Below are 26,322 nucleotides of genomic sequence, written 5' to 3' on the forward strand. Positions count from 1 at the left end.
CTCCGTCCGGTCGTGGACAGCCTGTAGCAGCGGTTCCTGGCGGGGTGGTCATCACCGGCAGTTTTCAGCTTCGACGAGGGTGTTCTTCCCTCCACATCTTGCCGGAACACCGCCCGCATGTTCATGCCCGACAAGCCGCATCGCTACGGCTCGAAGATGTTCATGACGTGCGACTCGCGAACCGCATACTGCAATCGGTACGTGGTTCATGGATGCTTGCTTTTTCGCTTTGTCGTAACTTACGACTTTGACCACGGGATCTGAGCTATCGATGTCGTAACTTACTAGGTTCGAGATATACGCAGGCAAGCACCGTCATGACGCGAAAGGTGGCGCTAGCCCTTACGACCACAAGACGGGTGCTGCAGCACAGGTGCGCAACTTCAAGGTCGTCCTCGCCAGCAACCGCCACCAGTGGCACGTCGTCGTGGTCGACCGGTTCTACTCGTCCGTGCTGCTCTGCGTCGAGCTCCTCGCTATGAACGTCTACGTGGTAGGCACGGTGATGTCCAACCGGCTCTGCCTCGACCCGGCTCTCAAGGAGGGCCGCGCGACTCGCCCGGCCTCCATCCCGCGGGGCACATTCAAGTTTGCCAGGTCCGTGGCCATCCCGAGCACGGTCATGTTTCACTGGTGGGACCGTAAGCCCGTGCACTACCTGCGATCATGGCCGAGTCGACCATCGGCCGCAAGGTGAAGCAGCTGGGCGCCATCACGGTGCCGTGCTCCCAAGCCGTCACGGACTACCAGCGGTGGATGGGCGGAGTGGACGTCCATGACCAGCTCCGCCTCCAGAAGTACTCGCTCCAGACGTCGACCAAGTTCCTCAAATACTATAAGAGCCTGTTCTTTGGCTTTGTGGACATAGCGCTCGTGAACGCGTTCCTGTCGCACAAGGAAGCGGCTGTGATGGGCGGCAAGCCGGCGATGAAGCGTGGCGCGTGGTTCGGCGTGCTTCAGAACCAGTTGCTGCAGCTCAAGGCCGAGGACTTCGCGGGTGTCGTGGCGACCCCACTGTCAGGCAGCCAGAAGCGCCAGCGCACCCCCATCCGCGTGACGCACCAGCTCGAGCAGCGGAACGACTGGGTCACGGTCGGCGGGATGCAGAAGAGGCGCCATGGTCGTGTAAGGTGTGCGAGCTACTCCGGGTGGACGCGAAAAAGTCGTTCTCGATCACCTTCTTCTGCGAGCGCTGTTCGCTGGACGATGCGAAGCTGTGGTTCTGCAACAACATCCGTCGTCAGTACAACGGCGTGAACAAGACGTGCTTCGACATCTGGCACGACGACTTCGACGCGGGGGAGAGCATTCCAGCAACCTTGGGTAAGCGCGTGGTGCTTCGTCATCCCGGGCAGCGCGCTGGCAAGCGAAAATGGACGAGACGGGAGCTGCGGCTAGCTGGCGACCGTGAGGGCTCAGGCGACATGGACTCGGACGACAGCGACTTCGAAGACTGAGCGCGCAGGTGAGTAGCTCGGCAGTTTCACTGTGCAGTCAGCAAGCGATGAGTGTGCGCTTTCGTAAGATCGCTATGTATGTTTCCTTGAATCATGTACCTTCTTCGCTTCACTTTTTGAACTGATTGTGTTCATCGGCCAACTGCTTGTCCCCAGTGATTTGACGGCTTTGTCGGCACTTACGACATTGACGCTTTCACTGTGTGCCCGAAGCTGTCATTTATACGACATCCACTGAAAAACCTCTTAACAATTTATACACCTACCCGCAAGTAGTCACTTGCACCAATACAGACTTCAAGAGAGCCGCTACGTCGTAAGATATGACATTCAATTCGCCGTTATGGGTACATTTTCCTGGGAACCAGGGGGTTGAATCTAAATTTCGGCAGCGGGTCAAATGTGGTGGGCGTGAGCGCACAGCCAGTCATGGCTCGGCAGCAATCTCGGCTGGGGGCACCGACTTGACGGGGGATCGAGCTGTGAAGTTGTCGGCGGATTTCGCGGCGGGCGCTTAGATCTGACTTCGGAACTCTTCCTTGGCGCTCTAAGACATGCTAAGGGGTTGGAGGTGGACAGGCGCTCGGGGTTGTTGGTGGGATTCGTGTCGGCTGCATTATTAGAGTTGGTAACGCACTCAAACTTGGTGATGGGCTTCATGACGGTGGTGATCTCGGAGTTGATGATGGGACCAGGCTTGGAGGTGGGCCCGGTTTGAAAAGCGGGTTCGGATTTGGTTGCGGACGATCTGACAAGGTGATGGACGTCTTCATATTCGTCCATAGCTTTTCAAGTGTGCACGGTGGTGTATTGAATAAAATGAATATGCATCCAGTACTTTCGGGGAACAGACTCGACTTGTTGAGCAGGGACTAATTTCAATCTTGCGCAAACTAGGGTTTTAAGATTGGATATGCGGTAGTGAGCGGAAGGCCGACCACTATGGATCGCCCAGCTCACCCCACGCCTTGACTATAGCGGTCACTTTGCCGGACTGACGGCGCGTGCATTGTACACCGGCTGCCTATGCGGCATTAGCGAAACCATTTACTAACACTGTCTCAGTTCGACTTGCCACGATTTCATTGCAGGTATCCATCGCATTATTTCCATCTGCAGCTATAAAGAAGGAACGGGTGGAATACTACTCAAGTCAGTAGCATGCATTACAATCTCGACAGCGTAGAGGCACTTCTCCTAACCGCGGTTTCCTGGTATCTTCTGAAGCGAGCCGAGCCCCCCCCCCCCCCCCCCACGAAGAGCTGAAAGAGAAGTTCGGAGAGCTGCTTACCCTTCAAGGGCGCTAGGATCACGGACCAAGGCATGGGGGCTGCACAACGAGCAACGAGGTTGACAGTTTCGCCGAGCTACTGGGGCGGTCTGGTTTCGTCGTGGTGCTTAGCGATTGTCGATCAAGAAGCTCGAGCCCGCGGTGCAGGATGCTTTTCGGCTCTTCGTTTGCAAGTACCTGATGCTGATATGCAACCAGCAGTCAATCCAGCGTCCATATAGAGGTATGGATACCAATGAACCGTTCTGCTTACTACTCCGCTGTGCGGCTGTATAATTTTTTCTGGACTGAAAGGGACAGGATGTTGTCTGCGACGAAGTGTTAGCGGACCTTGCTGTCCCATTCGAGCAGCTCCTCGTGGGTCGGACGGAGCTTGGGTACGGTGGGGTGCACGCGTTGAAGTGCAACGTGTATCTCTACGTGGATGACACGACCATCGTTAAATGAAATCGAGGAAGTCCAGACGGCACTGAAGGATTTATTCGAGATGATGGATTTCGTGTGGCAAACCTCATCCTTGGGATGGAGATCAGCCATGGTCAGTTGGCTAGGACGCACTTGGCTAGGACGCTCACGATCGCGCAGACGTGTTAGATCAATGACGTGGTCAGCAGGGCCAACCGAGCAAGATAACACAGTGGTGGTGGAACCGTATGAGTCGCGGTTGAAATTGTCCAAGCAACATTACCAATCATGTACATCGGGCAGAGGGGGTTGCAGAACAAGCCATAAAGATCTCTCTTCGGAGGCCTGCTCAACATTATGACGTGCGCCAGTATGGGTCGTGACCCAACTGTCATGATTCCTGGAGACCACCGGAAAGCAGCACTGAAATCCTGTAAATCATGCACTGCGCCACTTGAAGACAACGCGCGACGTCGCGATCACCTACGACGGAAGATCTAACATTATGCAGGTAAAGGCGTTCACAGATGAGTACAGGTACAGCAAAATCGACGACTGTAGATCCGTGTTGTGCGCTATTGGTTTTCAACTCAAAGTATCAACGGATCATGGCATTGAGACCGTCAGAAGCAGCGTACATAGCGTTAAGCTTTATCACTCAGGAGGAGCTGTGAGTGCGTCCTACCCTAGATCTTCAGCGACAATAAAGTGTGAGCTACACATATGTGGGAAGCCAACCAACGATCCATCGCGTTGGCAGGTATGATTGGGATCGACACCCACATCAAGCATATCGACATTTGCCACATTTATTCGCAAAAAAATGGATCAGGTCATCATTGCGGTGAACTATGTGCTTATGGATGGCCAGCTCGCAAACCTGCTGATACAACCTCTGGGAACCAAACGTCACCAGTGCTTGGTTTCTGCTATCGCGGGTCGTGCCAGTATTACCGAGCACTTACAGTGAGTTGGAGTGTTGATTAGGCACAATGTGTACTAATGCAAATGAAGAAACACGCGACCTGATCGGTGATTGGTTCTGGGGAACACTTTCTGAGATGTTATTGGCGGATGGGATTATGTCCTTTGATCGGATTGGATAGTTGGTTTCAAGTTCAGCTACCAGAATTTGCTTCTGGCCCAAGCCAGATTGACCGGCTGTACTTTCGAGGTTATACTGTTTGATCTAGGAGGAGGTAGCTAGAGAGCCAAAGAGGATTAACAAGAGGTGATACAGGACAACAATGATTGTGGACCAGAGTTCCGGTAAATGAATCACTTCAGCATTTGCCTTCGACTACTAAAATCCAGATCTACAAGTTTAGAGACGGTGTTTAGGAAACATAACCCATAAGCCAACACCCTCCAGTATCACGACCCCCTCCATATCCGAAACCACCCTTCTTTTCGAGAGACCTCTAATAAGGTTCACGCGGAACACGTGTATGAAATGATTTACTTCTTGGTGGTACAGACGACTAGGCCATAAATCATTGTTATCCCACGTTTGTGAATGTGATCACCAATTAGATCAGCAATGATATCGTCAAGCACAAGCAGCTATGCGCCGGACCACTCATGAAAACCACTGCCTCCGAGGCTTCGTCTGCTACCATCTATGTGCCCACGAACACCTAGAAGACTGCTGGTTTGCCCGTCTCGATTGTGCTCGTCTCCAGTATCACTCCCGAAATTGTCGACGAAACGGCAACTGAGGCCGAGACCTCATGGGCAGTCTCGCCGGCGCGCGCAACATCCGATCCTCCCCCCCCCCCCCCCCCCCCCCTGCGCACGTTTACTCGCCCTATCAACCACAAGGCGACACCTCCGTATATTATGGGGGTCCGAAGGGGCAAGAAGACATTGACCCGCAAGTCACGCGGGACGGTAGCGACGACGGCCAAGACGCCTGATTCTGTCGGAAATGCCACTTGTGATACTGCGGTCGACCAAGGGGGCGTCCAGAGCATATGTTTGGCTGCCCCGCTTGCGGATTCCAGCACATGGGCTCCAACTTAATACGGAGGGATATCGCACTGGAGGTAAAGACACCGTCGTGGAGAAGATGTTCACGATGAGATGTTCGCGATGGGTGTGGTGGATACTGCGGTAAATAAGTACATCACACGGAAGAAGCTGAAGCAGTCATCGAGATGGACCTGATAACGTTGGCAGTGCCAAGGCACATCGATACTTGGAGACAGACTGGGATAGTTTTCGAGACAACCCAGCCTATGATCTCCTCAAGGAATACAAGGACACAGTATTCCGACCGGAGCTAACTGAAGGCTTACCGGAAAAGAGACCGATCGAGCATCGGATCGATGAGAAAGATCCCAATATCGTCATGTATCGTCAACAGTGGCGACAGTCGCCGGAGCAGCAACGAGAAATCGTGAAATGGGTCGAGGAGATGGTTTCGAAGAGACTCATTAAGTCCACATGCCGCTCCGACATTTTATGTCCGAAAACCCGTTGGATGGCGTATCGTCCATGATTAAATCGATACCTGAACACCAACACTATTCGACAAAGTATTCCCATGACCCGAAAGGAAGATATCCTGGATGTCCTGGCTGGGGCTTACTACTTCTCCACTATGGACCTGATGTCGGCGTATTATCAAGTTCGTCTGCGGGAAGATGATATCAAGTACACGGCTTTTCAAGCTCCGAATGGACTCTGGGAATATCTCGTGTTGCAGATGGGTGTATGCAATGCTCCTGCGACGATGCACCGCTTGACGTCAAAACTGTTTCGAGGCTTGGAGCAGACGAGATCTTTTTACGACGGCATTTACATCTTTACCAAGTCTCGTGACGTCCAAGAGCACCTGAGAACTTTACGGAAAACGCTGGATATCTTGAGAGACAATAAGTTGTACGTGAAACTGGCCAAATGTGTCTTCTGTGCGGACGAGATACCATGTCTGGGTGACTTTGTGGGTCGCAACGGTGTTCGTATGGATCCGGACAAGGTTTAGACCATCAAGAACTGGCCAGTGCCTCGGACACAAGAGGAGCTTCACAGCTTTCTGGGTCTAGCAGGCTACGTTCAACGCTTCTGTCCAGAATACGCATCATTGATCAGCAACAATGTTTGCTCTGCTGAAGAAGAAGAACAAGCGTAACGCCAAAATCCATTTCAGTGATGAACAACTGAAGAACTTCAAGGAGTTGAAGCGACGCTTGTGTAATCCGCCAGTACTGAGCTTGCCGGACGTCAGTAAGCCAATGCACTTGCGTACTGACGCAAGTAAGTTCGCGGTTGGTGGTGTGCTATTTCAAGTCATCGATGATGTTGAGCGACCCATTGCCTACAGATGAAACCAGCTGAGTTAAACTATCCAACGCAGCAACAAGAACTTCTAGCGATTGTGCATGCGCTGGCAGCTTTCAGAATTTACTGCTTGTATCAACCACCGGTCATCGAAACTGATCACAAGAGTCTGGAAGGAATCTTCACTCAAAAGATGGCAAATCGTCGGTTGGCACGGTGGTACGACATTCTCGCGGAATACCAACTACAATTTTCGTGTCTGTCTGGAGCGCAATACGGAATTGCTGACGCCTTGAGTCGACGTCCAAATTTACAGCCGTAGACTAAGTACTTCCATGACTTAAGTATTACCAGCTTCGATGATACTTCATTCCGACTTGAGATAAGTGCAATCACGACGACAGCAAGCTAATCCAGTCGATTAATGCCGCGTATACCAAAGATCGAGAAGCTCAAGCGATATTCGCTACTATCCGAAGGCGACGTGAACGTACGAGCAAGCGTGTCGACCGTCAGCACCGGAAGAAGTATCGATGTTACCATGAAGATCGTGGACTACTGTGGTATCAGGCAACCAGCGATGATACCCCTCGTGTAGTTGTACCAAACTCGGTAAACGTTCGGCAACAGATTATTCGTGAGTGTCATGACTCCAATTACGGAGGACACCCAGGTGCTGAGCGAACATACCTCACACTGCCACGTCACTGGTATTGGACCAAGATGATCAAATCCATCCAGAAGTTCATCGCTGACTGTGAACCGTGTCGAAGAAATAAACCTCGACTGACCAAGTATGGAGAACATCTGGAAACTTCACGGAATGCCTACAAGGATCATCTCTGATAGAGATCGTAAGTTTGTGTCTTCTTTCTGGCAATACGTCTTCAAGTCAATCGGAACGAGCCTTAAGATGACAGTTGCTCACCGAGCACAGGGTGATGGACAAACCGAACGGATGAACCGGACCTTGGAGGAGTATCTGCGTTGCTTCGTGGGGCCACTGCAAGACGATTGGGGCGTGCATCTCGCGAATGCTGAGTTTGCGGTAAACTCGACCGTGAACTCCAGCACAAAGATGGCACCTTTTGAAGCAGACCTCGGTTACATTCCCCTAAACTCATTGCAGCTGGCCGCGGAATAACTGCGAAATACACCAGCAAGTCGACGTGGTGTCAACTTCCATGAACGCCAAGCCGCAATCTTGCAGCATTACCGTGAAACACTAGCTCAAGCGCAAGAGCGGATGCGTGACGTGTATGATTACAACCGAGAGGAACAAGTTTTCAAAGTTGGTGATCTGGTTATCTTGACCCGAAGCATACTGGTTTGCCAAACTCGTCCAAGTTAGGGCCAAAGTGGATTGGACTCTACGAGGTGGTACGCAGAATTCACAACCACCCTTACGAATTGAATATTCAATCCGGTAACAAGCTTCACCCAGTCTTCAATACAAGCTCGCTGAAACCATACCAAGAACCAGCTCGATTGTCGAGACCGCATGAGGAAGTTCTCGCAGATGGTACCATTGGTCAACTTGTAGACGATTGCTGGGAAAGAGAACTCGTAAACGACGGACTCAACTTCTTGTGGACTGGGTGGGGGAAGAGGAACCCACCTGAGAACCTGTCGAGAATCTCCAGCAAATTCCTGATTTGATTGCAGAGTATGAAATAAGTCGGAGGACGTCGAAGCGAAGGAAAACCAAGAAGTTATAAGGGGGGTACATGTATTCCCGCATTACATCCCCTTAGCTTGCTCCAGTAGCAGCTGCAAGCGCTTCTATCGCTTACGCTCCGTCCTCGACTTGCGCTTTCCGTGACGACATTGGTATCCAGGCTGGAGCTCCACACGGCTGACCCACTTGATGTACTTAATCCATTCCTGGTGACCGAGAGGAATAACAACCATCGGAGGATCCTTAGCTTCATCGTATCCATCCATCTCAAGAGGGCGCTCACTCGGACCAAACGAGAGCACGACAAAACAGCGTCCAAGATCATCCCCACCAGCGCTCGCAAGGTATACACCCGCAGCAAGACCTTGGCAGAAAATTTGGAAAGTGGCAATGTTGGCGGCTGAACTTGAAAGAATGTTCTTCTGCAGTTTGTCATGATTGAGTGGAATACTTTGACGCTGAAGAAGCTTGAAAACCTCGACAGCATCCTCGCGAGATACTCCATACTGGATGGAACTTGGTCTCGTGGCTTCAAACGCATTCCACATCTCCATCGTAACCATATTTGGCTCTCCAAGATAGTAAAGCATCATACGAAGACCATCCATGAAGCAAGTACCAGCAGCGGAAGCCAGGTCGCGTCTCTTGCTCTTCTTAGCAGAGGAGCTTTTTTTTCCACCTGAAGATTTCCTTTCGTCAATCTGCTTCATCATGTCACGAATCCAAGGCTTGTCTAGCTTCTCCATCCACTCCCACGTGAGCTGAAGCGGTGTGCACTTCCACAACGAGATAGCAGCGGTGGGGAACTTCTCCTTGAGCATCGAGCAGCCGAACCACGCCGCACGGCTTGCTGTAATCCCATTCCACGTTATGATCGTAGCAGTACTTCTGGTTAGTTATCGGGTGCAACTTCGGCGGTGGAGTAAGCGGAGGATGCCAAGCAGCCGTCTCATCGCCCCGGCAAAGTCGTAACAGTCTGGGCTTTTTGCGATCATCATCGCTGTCGAAAAGCCAGGCGTCAGGAATCATTTTCATGACCAGCCACGGACTCGTCAGCTTTATTGTTCTCGTAGTCCGAGCCCTCGACGAGTAGCTCGAAGATACATTCCTGGAGGCTGGTTGGCGGTGCCGGGACGGCTGCAGAGTCAGGGGACTCAGAGATGTTTACAGAGTCGGGCGAAGACATCATGGCCTGCAGGGCAGGGCGACCTGCGAGGACGAGGGCTGCCCATTGAGCTTTCTCGTGCGAATAAAGTTCTGCGGGAGCCCCGGCGTGCGTTGCGAGCGAGGGCGAACTGCTGGCGGCGGGAGAGCCGGCGGACGAGACAGAGGGCGGAGAGTCTCGAGGCGGCGCCTCCAGCGATGCGGTAGGCACGGCGGGCACGGCAGGCTGAGCAGCCACCGGAGCAGCAGCAGAAGCGGAGACAGAGCAAGACGTCATCGCCGACGAAGACCTATCCAAGCCAGACCAAGAGAGGCGGAGAGGGAAAGGGTCGGACGAATCTTCGACGGCAGCGGCGAGGCACACCTGTCGGTACAGCTCCGCGCGCTTCTTTTTCGGGAATGATCAAGCTGGAGGGACGCGCAGCTAATGGGAGGGTGGGTATATCAGATTAGACAGCCAATAGGAATAGGAATCAGGTAGTACCTTTAATTAGTAGGCAGGAAATTCAGTGCAGACGTAGGAGAGGCTGTGAGATCCAGCGACCTCATCCTCTCCGAACAGCGGGAGGGATCACTTCACTTTTCGCGCCCGACCCCACAAGCCCCTCGAGAGTTCCAATTGATATACTCCAGCTAGGATTGTTGATCTAAATCAATACCGGCATACCAGGAGCAACAACCCAATATCCTGGTGTGAAACATTGCCCGACGACAAATCCACCACCGATAGACGAGATCACGCTACGAAGGCAACGTAAGCATGATGACATTTCATGGTATTCACTTCAGCGATCAACAATTGGCCATGAAGTTCGATTATACGACCGACCACCCAACGTACGCAGCGCAGGCTCCTTTCACATCTACACGTAGATATATTCTATTGCAACTAGCCACATCTTCAGTATGTTGGTGACGCAAATGAATGCAGCAACACATCCGAGCTGTTTATAAAGTCACATCTGCACTCTTGAATGGGGTTTAACCACCCATGGTCGACTTCAATTCCTCCCGATTTGCCTTGTGTCTCAACGGAGTATGATGTGCGGGAAAGGTGTCCTCCTTTCACGATCACTATAGTTTGGTTGAATCGTCCCGCTTTCTTCAACAAATTATTGCTTCGGGCATCGAAAAAACGACGGCAGCGACGACATCAACGACGCGTTTCTGTACGACGAAACAAACATCGCGGAAGTCTGCATGCATTAACCAATGCAAGCTGCCGAGTATGCAACGCGGCCCGGTCCGGATTGACCGTCACCACAGTTTCCATTCCCAATCGGCAGCTTGCTCCCCGTTATTGCCGCCAGTACGAATCTCATACGTAGGGCGGAAGATGATTAACCGGTACATATCGTATCCCAAGTAAAGCGGAGCCATCATCAATACTGTACTTCAAAGAAAGGCGTTGAAGAAAAAGAACCCACACTCTCATCTCCACGCAACGGTCATCCTGACACAAACTGGTGGTGGTTGACTTGCCGCTTTCAAGGCGAGTCGTGATCTCCAGAAAACACCCCTGTTTTCCAAACTAGATGAACAAAAAATAATCACGTGCAGCACCATAAAAGGCAGTGTACCGCCCTCGCCTCAGGCTTCTGGTGGGCAAGCCACATCGATGGCTCCGTTCGTTCTGCACTATGAGCCCAAAGACTTCAGTAACCGAAAGCTCTCCAGAGTTGGAGAAAAAGCAGTTATCTACCAGTGTCATACGTAGCACTGCACCCACCCGCACGCGGCTGTGTAAGCAGACCACAACAGATGCAAATACCATAGCACACCTCGGCTACCATGGACGATCGAACTCGTCTCCGTAGACGAAAGTACGAAGCAGCATAATTTGGAGATAGTGAGTCAACCCGCAGCAAAATCAAGCCGAACTACGTCAATTTCACAGATTCCGATCACATTGGCGAGACCAGATTTCCACTCCCGTGAAGATATCGGCACTTCACTCGATCTCTTGTTGACTAGACGAGGGCTTGGATGCTAGGGGAGACACAAGCTCGGGCATGGTACCGGTCGCCACACCAATCTCGGGGAATGTTTGAGAAACATAGAGGCCAGCACAAAGAACGAGGTCAACTAGCTCAGCTAATGTAGCGCGCACCATCGATGCTGTCTCCGTAGACGAAATACGAAACACCACGACTTGGAGATAGTGGCGACAGCCCGAAAGCAAATCAATCCAGACTACATGTCGTCCATTCCATCGGTTTCGTTCACCACGGAGTTGCCACATTTTTCCAGCTACGTGACAATATCGACACTCGTTCCATATCTAAATGAGCACCTCAGCAGAGAGGCAACGCTTGATCATGGTAGCCGCCATTCGTTGAGAGATATAGACACACAAAAGAGACCCGCTAGCAGTACCAAAACAAACTAGTCAGCACCTTCTTGTGCATTCCAGGAGGTCGACCCCTCAGCAGGAGACCGTGTAGTGGCTGCAAGCCATGGGATCAGCAAAACTCCTCTCTCGAGCTGCAGCTGCAACGGACACGGCGTCCGTTGCACGATGCATAGGAAAACCAACAAGTAGGAAACCAACCGTAACCACTACAGAGTAGTTAGCGGGCAGTGCATGTAAGGGAACAGAATTCAACAAGCCTTCGATTTCTCAAGCAAGCGTCGGAAGACACTACAAAGTTAACTTTAGCTGTGTCTGACAACACACAGCAGCAAGCAACGGCCATGAGCCAACCCCAGCAAAAGCGCAGCCGCGCGAACACTGCCGGTGAGATCGCTGACTCAACCACAGTGCAAGCCGCGATGAAGCTTTGGACGGCACAGGAACCGCCACCAATTACATGCTTCTCGCACGAAGCTCTCGTCAAATGGAAACGAGAGCGTGAGCTCTACGAGGCCGCCGCGACCTCCCGCTGCCAGGAGTCCGGTGAATCACCATCAGCGGTAATAATCCCTGCTATAGACACGATCAACAAACGCTTGCTGAAGACGTTCTGCGAGCTTGAGTTGAAAGTGAATGTGGCTGAGATGACGAACCATAAGCTGATTGAAGCAATCTCGCAAATCATCGCGAGCACGATTAATGATCAAGTCCCGAACGTGCACGCCATTATGAGCCAACACCTAAGAATCGATCTAAAGCAGAAAGATGTGAAAGCTCGCATTCTGAACTACTTTGATCGGTTTGAGGAACACATTGAAGAAAATGGCCTAGGCAATACGCTAGAGAACAACGACAAGCTGAAATGCAAGTTGTTGATTGAAAATCTGCGTCCAGCCTGCCTGAAGGAACAAGTGCAACTGCGCCTAGACATTGATCAAACAGCAAAAAGCAGTGTGCCACGTCTCTTTGACGTGATCAAGGCTGAAGCGCTGAAGAATCAGCAATCGTATGACCTGTATCAGAACCAGACAAACAGGGACAAAACCCAAACCAAGCCGCCAAAACCCACAGTTGGAGGCAAACAGCAAAGCGGCGTTCGACCTCAGCAGAGCAGCGAACGACCAGCGGCACAAGCAGCTAGGAAGCGAGATGACGCACCAGCTCGCGGCTGCCTTCACTGCAAAGGAACACACTGGGTGAGTGACTGCCCCACAGCTACAGCGGAACAGAAGAAAGCTGCTGTACAAGCGTTCATGGATCAGAAGAAGAATTCTGAAGCCTCTAAAATGAAGCGCTTTCTGCAAGCAGATGATGAGTTAGAGCCCAAGCATGTTGTGTTCAACGGAGTGGTGGTCATGCCTTACCACCCCGACAACGGCACGAAGTACACTGTGATCCCGCGATACATTGTCGAAGAAATTATTCAGGCATGCCCAGCGGCGCAAACTCGGCGTCTAGAAAAACCTGTGGATGGCAAGGCGGTCGGCGGAGCGATTATAACATGCCAAGAAGCTATTGAGCTAGATTTGGAGCTGCTGACGCCTGCAGGCAAAGTTCGGATGAGGAATGTGACGTGCATTATCACGGAGACTGAAGAAGATGAATTTCTTTTGGGATGGTTGACTTTGAAGGCACTAGGTATTGATGTGGATGAACAAATTGCTGCTCTAGCGAACCAAGAAATTATTGATTTTGATCCTTTCGAGTCTGCCATACCTCTGAGCTTTGATCCCCCCGACAAGAAACCGATTGTCGCTCGTCTCTGTGAACTCGTCAACGAAGCAGTAGAAAATGGTTTCCCTCGTAAGCGAAAGAAGGAGCTGTTTGATGTGGTCACGCGCTATGATATATGGAGATTAACCATTGGCAATGACCCTCCATCGAAAATTGAGCCTTTTGTGATTCGTTTTAAGGATGGCACAGATCCAATTCGCTGCAAGCCCAGGACTTACGCTCCAGCTGAGCGTGACTGGATGAAGAGCTTCAATGAATCCCTGGTCAATCTGGGCTGGGTGTACCGCAACGAGACAAGCCGATGGGCGAGTCCGGCGCGTCCTGTTAAGAAACCTGGAAAATCTGGCGGACTTCGACAAGTGGTCGATTTTCGTAGGACCAATGCTCGAGTACTACCGCTGGCAGGAACAATGCCAAGCCTAAGTACCCGTTTGCAGCATGTGAAAAATAAGAAGCACAAGCAGACAGTGGACTTCATCAAGAGCTTTTGGCAGATGGCCCTGGCAAAGATCAGTCAAGAATCGCAGTCGTACATGACCGAGGATGGCATTTTCACTCCAACGCGTCTGCAACAAGGCTCTGTGGATTCGTCCATTCACTTCCAGCAGTCTGTCGAGAAAATAATGCGTGAAGCCAAATTGTTGTACGAACACGTACTCGCCTGGGTTGATGACCTGCTAATTTACGCGGACACGATTGACGAGTTTCTCGTGATACTGGACCGCGTGTACAGCACGCTAGCAAAGTATGGACTGTTCCTTGGCCTCAACAAGATCTGTCTGTACACTCAGCATGCCAAATGGTGTGGCCGTGTCATCACACCGGATGGAGTAGCTTATGATCCCGAGAAGATACAGACTCTGATCGATATTCCTGAACCAAAAACGGCGGGTGAATTACAACAATTTTTGTGTGCTGCCGGGTGGATGCGGAACTCTCTCGTGGATTTTGCCCGAGTTGCAGCTCCTCTCCACAATCGATTGCAAGAGGCGCTGGCTGGCACCAAGCGCACCAAACACGTTGCTGCAAGATTGGCGATCACTTTGACTGCGGAAGAGCAGCAAAGTTTTGGACAAGTGAAGAAATTACTTGCCAATTCGGCCACGTTGGTGACTCCTGATGATACAGATGAGCTAATCCTAATGACGGACGCTAGCGACGTTGGGTGGAGCATTATCCTGACTGTTGTGCACGACTGGAGCCCGACTACAAGCATCGTAGAACAACACCACCAACTTGTTCACTGCATGAGTGGCACGTTCAAAGGCGCATCGAAGCACTGGCGTGTCACGGAAAAGGAAGCCTTCGCGATTATAAAAGCCGCAACTGAGCTAGACTACTTACTCATTCGCTCAAAAGGCTTTCGCCTGTATTCGGACCATCGCAACCTCATTTTTATCTTTGCCCCCGGTGACGAGATCAAAAAGCATGTGCGTGGGAAGCTACAGCGATGGAGTCTAAAGCTGAACGAGCTTCGCTACACGATTGAGCATATTAGTGGCGACGACAATGTCTGGGCAGACATGATTTCTAGATGGGCGCAAGCACCCCCGCCTAGTGAATCAAGTAGCATGAAGCGCCTCCGTATTGATGAAGACAGCGAGCGCACGCCACAGCCCAAGCCAGCCCAATCCACGCAGCAACTTCGGCCTTTGCACACTGATGATGACTGGCCGACGTTTGATGAGATTGTCACCGCTCAAGCGAGCGCAAATGCAGAACGGCCCCCACATCTAACGAATAGTACCGATGGTGGTTGGCACGACCAGGCTGGGCGGTTGTGGATCCCGCCAAGTGCTGCAGTGCTCTTGGAGCGTTTAATGGTGATTGCTCATTGTGGAACAATGGGCCATCGAGGGGTGAAGGTGATGATAAACCACCTCCAAGAACACTTCTCGATCGCCAAGCTTGAGGCTCTAGCACGCAAATTTTGTGCTCGCTGCCTCTTGTGTTGCCATGTAAAAGGTGGTAATATTGTGCCAAGACCATGGGGAGAAACATATCGGTCGAAGGAGCGGAATGAAGCTCTTCACATGGATTATCTCTTCATCGGCGACTACAATGAAACTAAGAATTATTTGCTCGTCCTCAAGGATGATTTCTCACACTTTTGCGAGCTGATAGAATGCACCTCAGCAGATGCTGCAACGGCGGCGAACGCTATCCTTCAGTGGAGCAGCCGCTACGGCACGCCGCAATTACTGATCAGTGACACTGCAGCCCACTTCAAGAACCAGCTACTTGATGAGTTGTGCCACAAGACGCAGATGACGCAGAGCTTTACCGTGGCATACTGTCCGTGGATAAACGGCAGCGTTGAACGCCTAAATCGTGACATACTGCAAGTAGTTCGCGTTATGCTACTGGAGTGGAAAATCGAGCAGGAAAATTGGATGACATTGCTGCCATTAATCCAGGCCAACCTGAACCACAGCCCAGTTGCCTCGCTTGCCAACCACACGCCAGCAGAAGTTTTCATGGGATTACGAGCAGCAACACCGCTACAGAAAGTGCTGATTTGCATGGATGCTATCGCAAATAATCTCATGGATGCCAGCAACTTTACCCCTGATATTCAACTGGCAGTGGATGGAGTGAGAAGCAGCATTAACGACATGCACAACGCCATCACGACTGCAAAGGAGAAGCAAACGAAGCGTAACAAATCTAACCAGCGTGGTGCTCAGCCAGTGAACTTCCACGTCGGAGATTTTGTTTTATGGTCTCGTGTCGATGCGAAGACACACACCAACAAGCTTGCTGTCAAATGGATTGGTTTTTTCAGGGTGATCGGTACCAAGGTCAATTCGTTTGATATTGAACATCTTATCAGTGACGCCACGCGCAACGTGCATGCGTCACGTTTGAAACTTTATGCTGATAGCAGCTTGGATATTAACGAAGAGATAATCCAGCACATTGCAAACCAGGACATCTACCTTACTGTCGACAAGTTTAAGCGGCACAAGAAGCATCCCTCGCATGGGTATGAAGTACTCGTCGGTTGGGAAGGCCTTGAGGAAATTGAAGATTCCTGGGAGCCCATCAAGAACATGTATGAGGACGTCCCAGCCAAACTACAGGAGTACGTGGATTCCAGCGACGACAATGCCTTGGCTCGGTATGTGTCCAACCTCAGCCACAAGCATACGAAAACGACACCTTCACGTGCCGCGGCCAAGATCGACACGCAGAAGAACAAGAACAGGAAGCCCTGTCAGAAAACAAAGAGAACGAAGAAGACAGCCAAGAAGTAGCTCATAGCTACAAGTGCAGCATGCGGAGTTTAGCTTGGAGGGCGATGTAGTGGCTGCAAGCCATGGGATCAGCAAAACTCCTCTCTCGAGCTGCAGCTGCAACGGACACGGCGTCCGTTGCATGATGCATAGGAAAACCAACAAGTAGGAAACCAACCGTAACCACTACAGAGTAGTTAGCGGGCAGTGTATGTAAGGGAACAGAATTCAACAAGTCTTCGATTTCTCAAGCAAGCGTCGGAAGACACTACAGACCGTCAACACGAAGACATCTACATCACTCGCACCAGTTCATGTGCATTCCGAGAGGCCAGCTATTAGCAAGAGACTGTCAGTCCACAACATTTACTTACATCACTTGCACCTTCATCTACACCACCCTCCAAATGAAGATGGATCTATCCAGCAAAAAGAACTGGTAAAAAGAACTGGTTGAACAAGTAGTGCAAATCCAGACCCTGTCTCAAGTGCGCAATACCTCCAATAATGTCCGACTAACAACCCCCGATTCATATTCACTCACTGTCGTTTGCTGGACGCTCTGTGGTAGCCCGCCCAACCGCCCAGGAATCCTGCGTCAACGTGGACGCAGTCCAGTCCCAGATTGAGACCAGATTTGGTCCAATGTACGAACCAAACTCGTTCTGCATGAGTATCAAAGCCTACAAAGACTGGACGAAGGACTAAAAATTGGTCCTCTGCACTGCACTTGAGGCGTCTCCAGACGACAGCTCTCCACCCTCGCTACTGCGTGTACCACATTCCTCTGCGTACGACCTGCAGCGCCTAGCGACTCATCATCACCACCCTCACCAGCCTCCACCGCTGCAGCTCGTGGACGCAGCGACCAGAGCCCAGTCAACGGAGAAGGCGGAGGACCCGTTCCACACTTCGCTTGGTTTCACTATGCCACCGTACTCGAACGATGGTGCCACAAAATAGAACTCCGCGTCCTTTTCTTGTCGCAAAAGACCTCCGTTTGTCCACCGACACAAAAAAGGAGTCTATCCTACGCCGTCGACTGCAGTGCAGACCCACGTCTTGGAGCCTTACACCTCGTTCCAGTCTGGCCTATACGCAGCGATGTCAAGCTTCCATGCTCTGTGCCTCAGTGGCAGGGCGTCTCTCTCGCTGAATAGAAGGACTACAGCTCGCAGCTACCCGTTGACGTCTTTCCAATCGGAGTCCCAGACGCTAGATCATACCCAAAAGGTGTCGAAATCCTGCCACCAATGAGAGCGACAATTTCCATCTACCGGTGAGCGATCTGAACGGGTGAGAGATGGCATGAAAAGAAGGCTGACTAAGTTATGGAAATGACGGCCACGGCCAAGTTTCTGGGTGGTGCTGTATCTTCGCCCTGGATGGAGCCTGGTCTTAAACGGCAGCAATTCGTCTCGATGGTATCGAGCTGGATAGTGGATGGAGCTGGATGCTGAATGAGACGAAGCTCATAGCCTGGTAGCGTTTTCTTTTTGAACGGAGAGACTGGGTGCTTCGAGTTGTTCTTGGGCTCTATTACCAACCAATCCATTCGGCTACAGACTAAACGAGAAGTGTCGAGCGGGTAAAGACAGCTGCTCATGTGCACGAGGTGTTTGTCTTTGAGAAGATCATTGCAGAACAAATGGCTATGTTTTTGGTGTTGTCGCGTCTTGCGATGGAAGTCCGAGTCATTGGATTTGCTTCATTAATATCGGGTTCGTGGACTGCTTTGCCATGGTGGCGCTCTCGTAAGGTGGAGCCCATGCATCTTGCTTAACTGGCATCGCCAATCCAGGCCGATTGTACCGACGAAGATTCGTTCAATTGGAGTTGAGTGTGGGTTGCTGTACTCCTGCAGCTCAGAGTTGTAGTGTCTCTGAAGCTTCCATGCTTTATTTTCTCTCGCCACCGTCGCTTGCACATAGGATTGGAACTGTCATCGCGAGCGCGTTGGCCGCGACAACTGAAGGCTTTCGTCAGCATGATAACTATCTTGGCGTCGATATTCTGGTCTCATCGTGTCGATCTAGTATGGGAATTCTCATCAAGATTTAATCAAGATTGGGCGCGTTGTGCGGTGAACAGAACATCGCGCCATTATGAACATGTGGGTTGCTATTGGGAGTTGGCCTAGCAGAGGAACGGAAGCTTAGAGCGGACACGAATTCGCTCGGAAGGTGTTGTTGCCTGAGAGCGCGTAATCGAGTAAAAACAAAGTGAGCTTGGGCTCGTTGGCTGAGATAACGCAAAGTATTCAAGCGTGACAAATCATAATGGTCGCTCGATGCAATTTCATTATACTTCGTACTACATGTACAGTAGTCAGAATGTGAAGAAAACAATGACATATTTCCTTTTACCTTCATGACACCAACATGGTGGGGTACTTCCACCACCACCATGTTCCTGCGTGGATATGGCGTCAAGGCTAACTAACACAGCGACAAAGGGTTAACAATTCGCAAGCCATGCAGTATCCAATGCAATCCCAATTTGCATGGTTTGGCACGAGCACCATGCTCGGAGCACGCTCCATGAGCTACATAGCTCTCGCTTTTTACCTTGACAAGTTGCGCTCACAAAGCGATGTGGAGAAAGAACACGCAGCTTGGCGGAACACAGAGACTGCAGGAAATCATCGTAGCTACATTTATGGCATGATTGTACATGTACTACGTAGTATTTCGCACGAGCCCTCTTCGCCATTCCTAGCGGGTGGAATCCACAAAGCATATCTCTGCATTTCGTCTGACTCGGTAGACTATCGACGGCAACGTGTTTTGCATGATGGGTCGATGCTGGTGACGGTAGCATACTTCCATCCACACAAGCCGGAGACTTTCCTTTGATGACCAGCGCCTAGCTGTTTGATGCTCAACGTCTTTCACGCTTTCAGGTAGATCAACCGAAACCTACCCATCTCTTTCCATGGCGCAGACGTAGCCCACTCCACATTGGAATTCTCTTGGGTCTGCTCTGCGAAAGACCTGTCCACTGCCTTGCGCTTGTCTCGAAGCGACATCTCGCCCAGGCGCGAAGCTTCCCTCGGGTAAAAGGAGAACGGCGCTGTTGTTGCCAGCACGTCGCCGCTAATGCATAGTCGGCGACTGCGCCAGCATTCGATACGCGTGCGCAAATGGTATGACGGACTATCTTCACGAATGGACCAGTTAAAAACCTGTAGATACACTACGAGCCGTCCCGACTGATCCACCCGCATTTCACCGATGTAGTCGCCGCTTCTACCTGCGTCGATGCCGGATGCCATCCCGTTCGGAAACATCGAGAACACGCGCTCCTGGCCGTCCAGCACCAACCGCATGCAGTCCAAAATACCCGCTGTTCCCTGAGTCGAGCGAGCGTGGAGCGTGCGCGCCTGCACGTTGATGGCCACCTCCACACGCACCACGTGAGAGATGATGTCGAACAAGGTAAACAACGAGACCGCGCCACTGCCGTCTCTGATGTCACCACCACCAACAACAACTTCTCGTTTCATTGCTTTCTCACCACTCTTCCAGACGGCCTCGTCGACGTCTAGCACCCACTGGGCATTCCAAGCGCTCTCCACGGAGTTTCGTGGTGGGTGGGCTTGATCAAAGGTCAAGTGGGGGCGACGACGTGCCAGTGCGCGCGGCACACCCGGACACATCGACGCATTAATGTACGCCTTTCGCATTTGTGCCACAAACGCGTTCCAGCCCGCAAAGCTCTGGCCCCTGAGGATCTCCCGCACTCGGGGTCTCCGCGCGTGGAAGTACTCGTTCGAGTACACGGCGGCGATAACCTCCTCGGCCACGTTATCCAAGCTGCGCAGCTCTGAGCGTGCGAACACGTGCGTGTTCAAACGGTCTTGCAGTTCCCGGACGAACAGCACGAAGCACGCGCGCAACGCCTGCTTGTCCAACACAGAACCCACGTACTGCCGGAAGAACGCACGCATCCACTGGCGTGTCTCCGTCGAGAAGAGCCACAGCGTGGCCTCCGCCAGAACGCGTAGCAGTGTCTCCAGCTCGCGTGGAAGTGTCGATGGTGCTCCACCTGGAGCGTTCTCTCCATAAACAAACAACGAGGACACGGTTGCTCCAGCATTTTCACCCGTTTGGTCAAGCAGAAACTTTGAGAAGCAGTTCAGTCTACTGATCTCGTTCGGCGGGTGCGACTCCAGCAAGCTCCGATGGGCCAGGTGGACGACCTCGTCCACGATGGAGGCATAGACACTCAGAGGTGTCCAGCGAAGGAACGAGTACGCTAGAGCTAGGTTTCTGGAAACAGACACGGAGGCCAAGTTGTTGTGCTCCCACCGCATTTTGTCCTCTAGTGGGTCGTAGCTCTCTGTCTCGCTGGGATAATCTGATGAGCGAACTGCGGTCCGTTGGCGCTTCGACTGGTACTCCTGGTTGTACAATTGAGAAGATCTTGAGTCTGCGGGAGACTGGAAGTTGGGGCTCCTAGTCTCATACGACCGCGAGTTGGAGTGTCCAGGATCGAGTTTGACGGCAGGGTCGACTTCGTACGCTGGATCACCCCTATACGGCGACGCGCCACCTCCTGCCAACCCACACAGAGGGATCTCACGCGATGAGAGCAAGTCAACCTGGTATTGCTCGGATGGCGCGCGGCGGTAGGAAATGACTGTGAACTCGGGCGACGACACGACTTGCAGCACGCGGTACAGCTGCGTGTGCGCCTGGCGGCTCGTGTACGCGGTGAAGTTGTCGTCTTGGTCGATGGCGCAGCGCTCGACAACGTACGTCTTGAAGACGTGCTTCGTGAGTCGCTGCGCCTTGTTGGCGCCGCTTTCCCAGTCGTAGTACCAGCGCGAGAAAGGCTTGCCGTTGAGGTGGAACACGAGCGGTTTCCGGTCGTCTGACGGCGTGCCCGGCGTGCGGATGGTGGTCACGAGTCCGGACGGCCGATCGAGTGCGCCTGCCACCCACTGCCCCTCGAGGTTGTTGTCGGACTGCGTGCCGGCCGCCATCTTGTCCACCTGGACGCACTCACCCGGTCGGAGACTCACGTCGTTCACGGCCTCGAAGCGCGCAAAGACGGCCAGGACCTCGCTCGGCGGAGGGTCCGTCGGCGCGGCATCGGGAGACCGGATCCCCAGCTGCACGCGCACGCTCAGCGACGTGCCGCAGTAGCTGCGGTCGATGTGGTCAGGGCAACAGTGCGGGAAGCACCTGCAGCACGACCACAATGGGCAAAAGGACGCACCACCAGAGCCACGTGAGCGGAATGGACTTGCAGTCAGCGGACGGACTCATTGAGAAGAGTCCCAAATGGTCCGTTTCTTACCGAAGAATCTTGAGGCCTTTGGTGCGGTTGCTCCTGCAGAACAGCAGCAAAGAGGCAACACGGACGTATGGGAAGTGAGCGACGGCGGCTTTTTTTTCTTCTATGAGTGGCTTAGGTTTTAGGCTCTGTAGTAAAAAAAAAAAAAGAATACTATAATAGGTTGTGCTGTGGCCTGGCCTACCTCTTGTACTCGGAGTGGAAGAGCGGGTGGTTGCACTCGAGATGGAAGTAGTCGGCGGACGCCACCTTGAGCGCGGGCAGCGGGGGTGTCGTGGCCATCTTGGAAGGGGACGCGGCCATCTATTTTGAAAGGGGATTGCACCTTTTCTATGGGTTTGGTTACGGACCAACGGAGACAAAGGCCGCCTGCTCGTGTTTTAAACCTCGAGAGCCGGAGGTAGGTCAGAGGAGGACCATTCGCTCAGCAAGTTTTGCAGCTCTCTCTCTCCCCCCCCCCCTCTCCTCCTGCTCGGGAGCTCAATGGCGGTGCGGACCTTGGATCGCGAGGATTCCAGCAAACTAACCCAGTTTACACTGCGTCGGGTGGCGCCCACCTCACCTGTCATAATTGCCAATTTTTCTTGTGACGAAGTTTCACGTTGGGTGGTGGCTCCTGCGCGCGCTTGAGGTCTTGGCCGCTGGAAGACCGCACCAAGACGTTATGGTTCGTCTAGAAACTACTACAGTATTAACGTGTAAAATTGCGACTTTGAGGTGTCTAATCTTGAAGGGAAGCTTGACGATGCGAATAGGAAAAAGCGATGTGGCGGAGACTCTCCACCTGGAGACACCCACCCGGCTGACCTGACAGACAACGTTACGTGGTCCAGATTTCCTCAACTCGTCTTGCATCGTTTGGAAGATAAACCTTCGCTCAGGCAGAGCCGTGTGCTGGTCAAATATGCCAGCTCCTGCGTTGGGAGATTTACTTGGCAGCGGTAGATATTATACCTCTTTCATCCATTCCACAGTCTTCTCATTAATTTAAACCTTGTCCGATTAAAATCCGCAGCGCTCCGAGGTTCTGCCAGACAAGACAGCAGAATCATTTTACTGTGAGCGTCTGTGGCGAGTTCCCAACATCCTGGCAGATGCACCAGTGCGCCCTTGTGCGAAAGAATACCTCGCAATCTAACTCGTGACGACATCACGTCGGTAATTAGAGTTTCGCGTTGTTGGTGAGGCAGAAACATGCAGCAACAAACCCGGGGCTGTTTGTCGTAAGGATAAAGTCACCTCTGCAATCCTTTTACCCGGGCAGTCTTCCCGATTGCCGTGTCCCTCAATGGAGGATGATGAGCGGGAATGTCGTCCTCCTTAAATGAGATTTCACGACCAAGGGATACCATCATGAATACTATATACTATACTTCAACGAAGGTTGTAGATGTACAAGAGCATCCTCCTTTCCACGCAGTTCATGCATATGTTATCCTGACACAAACTGGTGCGTTTGACTTGGCGCTTTCAAGGCGAGTCGTGATCGTGTGCTGAGCCCAGCGATACCTTTCCAGTTCGAGCAAATTGTCCAGCTTCACCCCACCCCCATCAATCTCAGAGGTACCACAACAACCATGTACGATAGAACTCGTCTCGGTAAAGCAGTGGCTAAGTTCGCAGCAAAACCAATCCGAACCTCACATCGTCCGTTCCACCGCCTTGGTGGAGTTACAGTATCAGGTTTTCAGCTGTGTGATCTCATCGACATTTCGCTCCATATCTTGGTGACTACTTCAAGTAAATGAGTGCTTCAGTAGTAGTGACGAGGCAACACCCGGATAGCGTAGCACTGGGACCCAAAACAATTATTCATCCACTGTCCATGAAGAAGGAACAGAGTTAATCTACTTGAATCATTGCGACAAAGCCAGATGTTCCATGCGCAAGATGGTTATCATTATCCTGCTGATGAAAACCTTCAGCTTCCGCAACCAGTGCGCTTGATAATAAGTTCTAATCCAGTGTGTAAGAAAACATAATAATAAACTATAACACCGAGCTGCGAAAGCACAGCAACCCATATTCAACAGTAAGTATAGCATCTTCGTCGTTGCAAGCAATCTGGGTTTGCGATGTCATCTATACAAGATGAATCACACAAGAAAGCCACCATGGCAAAGCAGTCCACGAAGCAAACGATCCAGACTTCCATCGACAACAAGAGAATCGTATCCTTCTGTTCGGCAAAGATCTTCGTCAAACGAACCCGCGTGCGCATACGCAGTCGCCTTCATCCGCCCGATACTTCTGATTCAGCCAGAGCCGCATGGATTCGTTGGTACAGTACTCGCTTGCTGCGACCAACGTCACCACATGTGCAGATGAGAGAACGTTTGCTCCGTTTCAAATGGAAAAGCTCCCAGACCCCGGGCTTATCCAGCTCAATCCGCCATCCAGCTCGACCGTTGCGACCGAGACGAATTACCGCCAAAACGTTTGAGACCAGCTCCGTCAGAGGCGAAGATGCAGCAACCGCCAGAAACTTCCTCGAGGCCATCGTTTTCATAACCTAGCCAGCCTTTTCTTCGTCTCCTCAGAGATGTCGTTCGTTCTTGATGTCTGCACTCGAGATGGAAATTGTCGCTCTCATTGGTGGCAGCATTTCGACACCTTTTGGGTATGATCTAGCGTCTGGGACTCCGATTGGAAAGACGTCAACGGGTAGCTGCGAGCTGTAGTCCTTCTATTCAGCGAGAGAGACGCCCTGCCACTGAGGCACAGAGCATGGAAGCTTGACATCGCTGCGTATAGGCCAGACTGGAACGAGGTGTAAGGCTCCAAGACGTGGGTCTGCACTGCAGTCGACGGCGTAGGATAGACTCCTTTTTTGTGTCGGTGGACAAACGGAGGTCTTTTGCGACAAGAAAAGGACGCGGAGTTCTATTTTGTGGCACCATCGTTCGAGTACGGTGGCATAGTGAAACCAAGCGAAGTGTGGAACGGGTCCTCCGCCTTCTCCGTTGACTGGGCTCTGGTCGCTGCGTCCACGAGCTGCAGCGGTGAAGGCTGGTGAGGGTGGTGATGATGAGTCGCTAGGCGCTGCAGGTCGTACGCAGAGGAATGTGGTACACGCAGTAGCGAGGGTGGAGAGCTGTCGTCTGGAGACGCCTCAAGTGCAGTGCAGAGGACCAATTTTTAGTCCTTCGTCCAGTCTTTGTAGGCTTTGATACTCATGCAGAACGAGTTTGGTTCGTACATTGGACCAAATCTGGTCTCAATCTGGGACTGGACTGCGTCCACGTTGACGCAGGATTCCTGGGCGGTTGGGCGGGCTACCACAGAGCGTCCAGCAAACGACAGTGAGTGAATATGAATCGGGGGTTGTTAGTCGGACATTATTGGAGGTATTGCGCACTTGAGACAGGGTCTGGATTTGCACTACTTGTTCAACCAGTTCTTTTTCAGTTCTTTTTGCTGGATAGATCCATCTTCATTTGGAGGGTGGTGTAGATGAAGGTGCAAGTGATGTAAGTAAATGTTGTGGACTGACGGCCTCTTGCTAATAGCTGGCCTCTCGGAATGCACATGAACTGGTGCGAGTGATGTAGATGTCTTGTGTTGACGGTCTCCTGCTGAGGGGCCGGCCACCTGGAATGCACAAGAAGGTGCTGACTAGTTTGTTTTGGTACTGCTAGCGGGTCTCTTTTGTGTGTCTATATCTCTCAACGAATGGCGGCTACCATGATCAAGCGTTGCCTCTCTGCTGAGGTGCTCATTTAGATATGGAACGAGTGTCGATATTGTCACGTAGCTGGAAAAATGTGGCAACTCCGTGGTGAACGAAACCGCTGGAATGGACGACATGTAGTCTGGATTGATTTGCTTTCGGGCTGTCGCCACTATCTCCAAGTCGTGGTGTTTCGTATTTCGTCTACGGAGACAGCATCGATGGTGCGCGCTACATTAGCTGAGCTAGTTGACCTCGTTCTTTGTGCTGGCCTCTATGTTTCTCAAACATTCCCCGAGATTGGTGTGGCGACCGGTACCATGCCCGAGCTTGTGTCTCCCCTAGCATCCAAGCCCTCGTCTAGTCAACAAGAGATCGAGTGAAGTGCCGATATCTTCACGGGAGTGGAAATCTGGTCTCGCCAATGTGATCGGAATCTGTGAAATTGACGTAGTTCGGCTTGATTTTGCTGCGGGTTGACTCACTATCTCCAAATTATGCTGCTTCGTACTTTCGTCTACGGAGACGAGTTCGATCGTCCATGGTAGCCGAGGTGTGCTATGGTATTTGCATCTGTTGTGGTCTGCTTACACAGCCGCGTGCGGGTGGGTGCAGTGCTACGTATGACACTGGTAGATAACTGCTTTTTCTCCAACTCTGGAGAGCTTTCGGTTACTGAAGTCTTTGGGCTCATAGTGCAGAACGAACGGAGCCATCGATGTGGCTTGCCCACCAGAAGCCTGAGGCGAGG

Source organism: Phytophthora ramorum (assembly GCF_020800215.1).
Source record: "Phytophthora ramorum isolate Pr-102 chromosome Unknown Phyram_PR-102_s0018, whole genome shotgun sequence".
In the NCBI taxonomy this organism is placed as follows: domain Eukaryota; phylum Oomycota; class Peronosporomycetes; order Peronosporales; family Peronosporaceae; genus Phytophthora; species Phytophthora ramorum.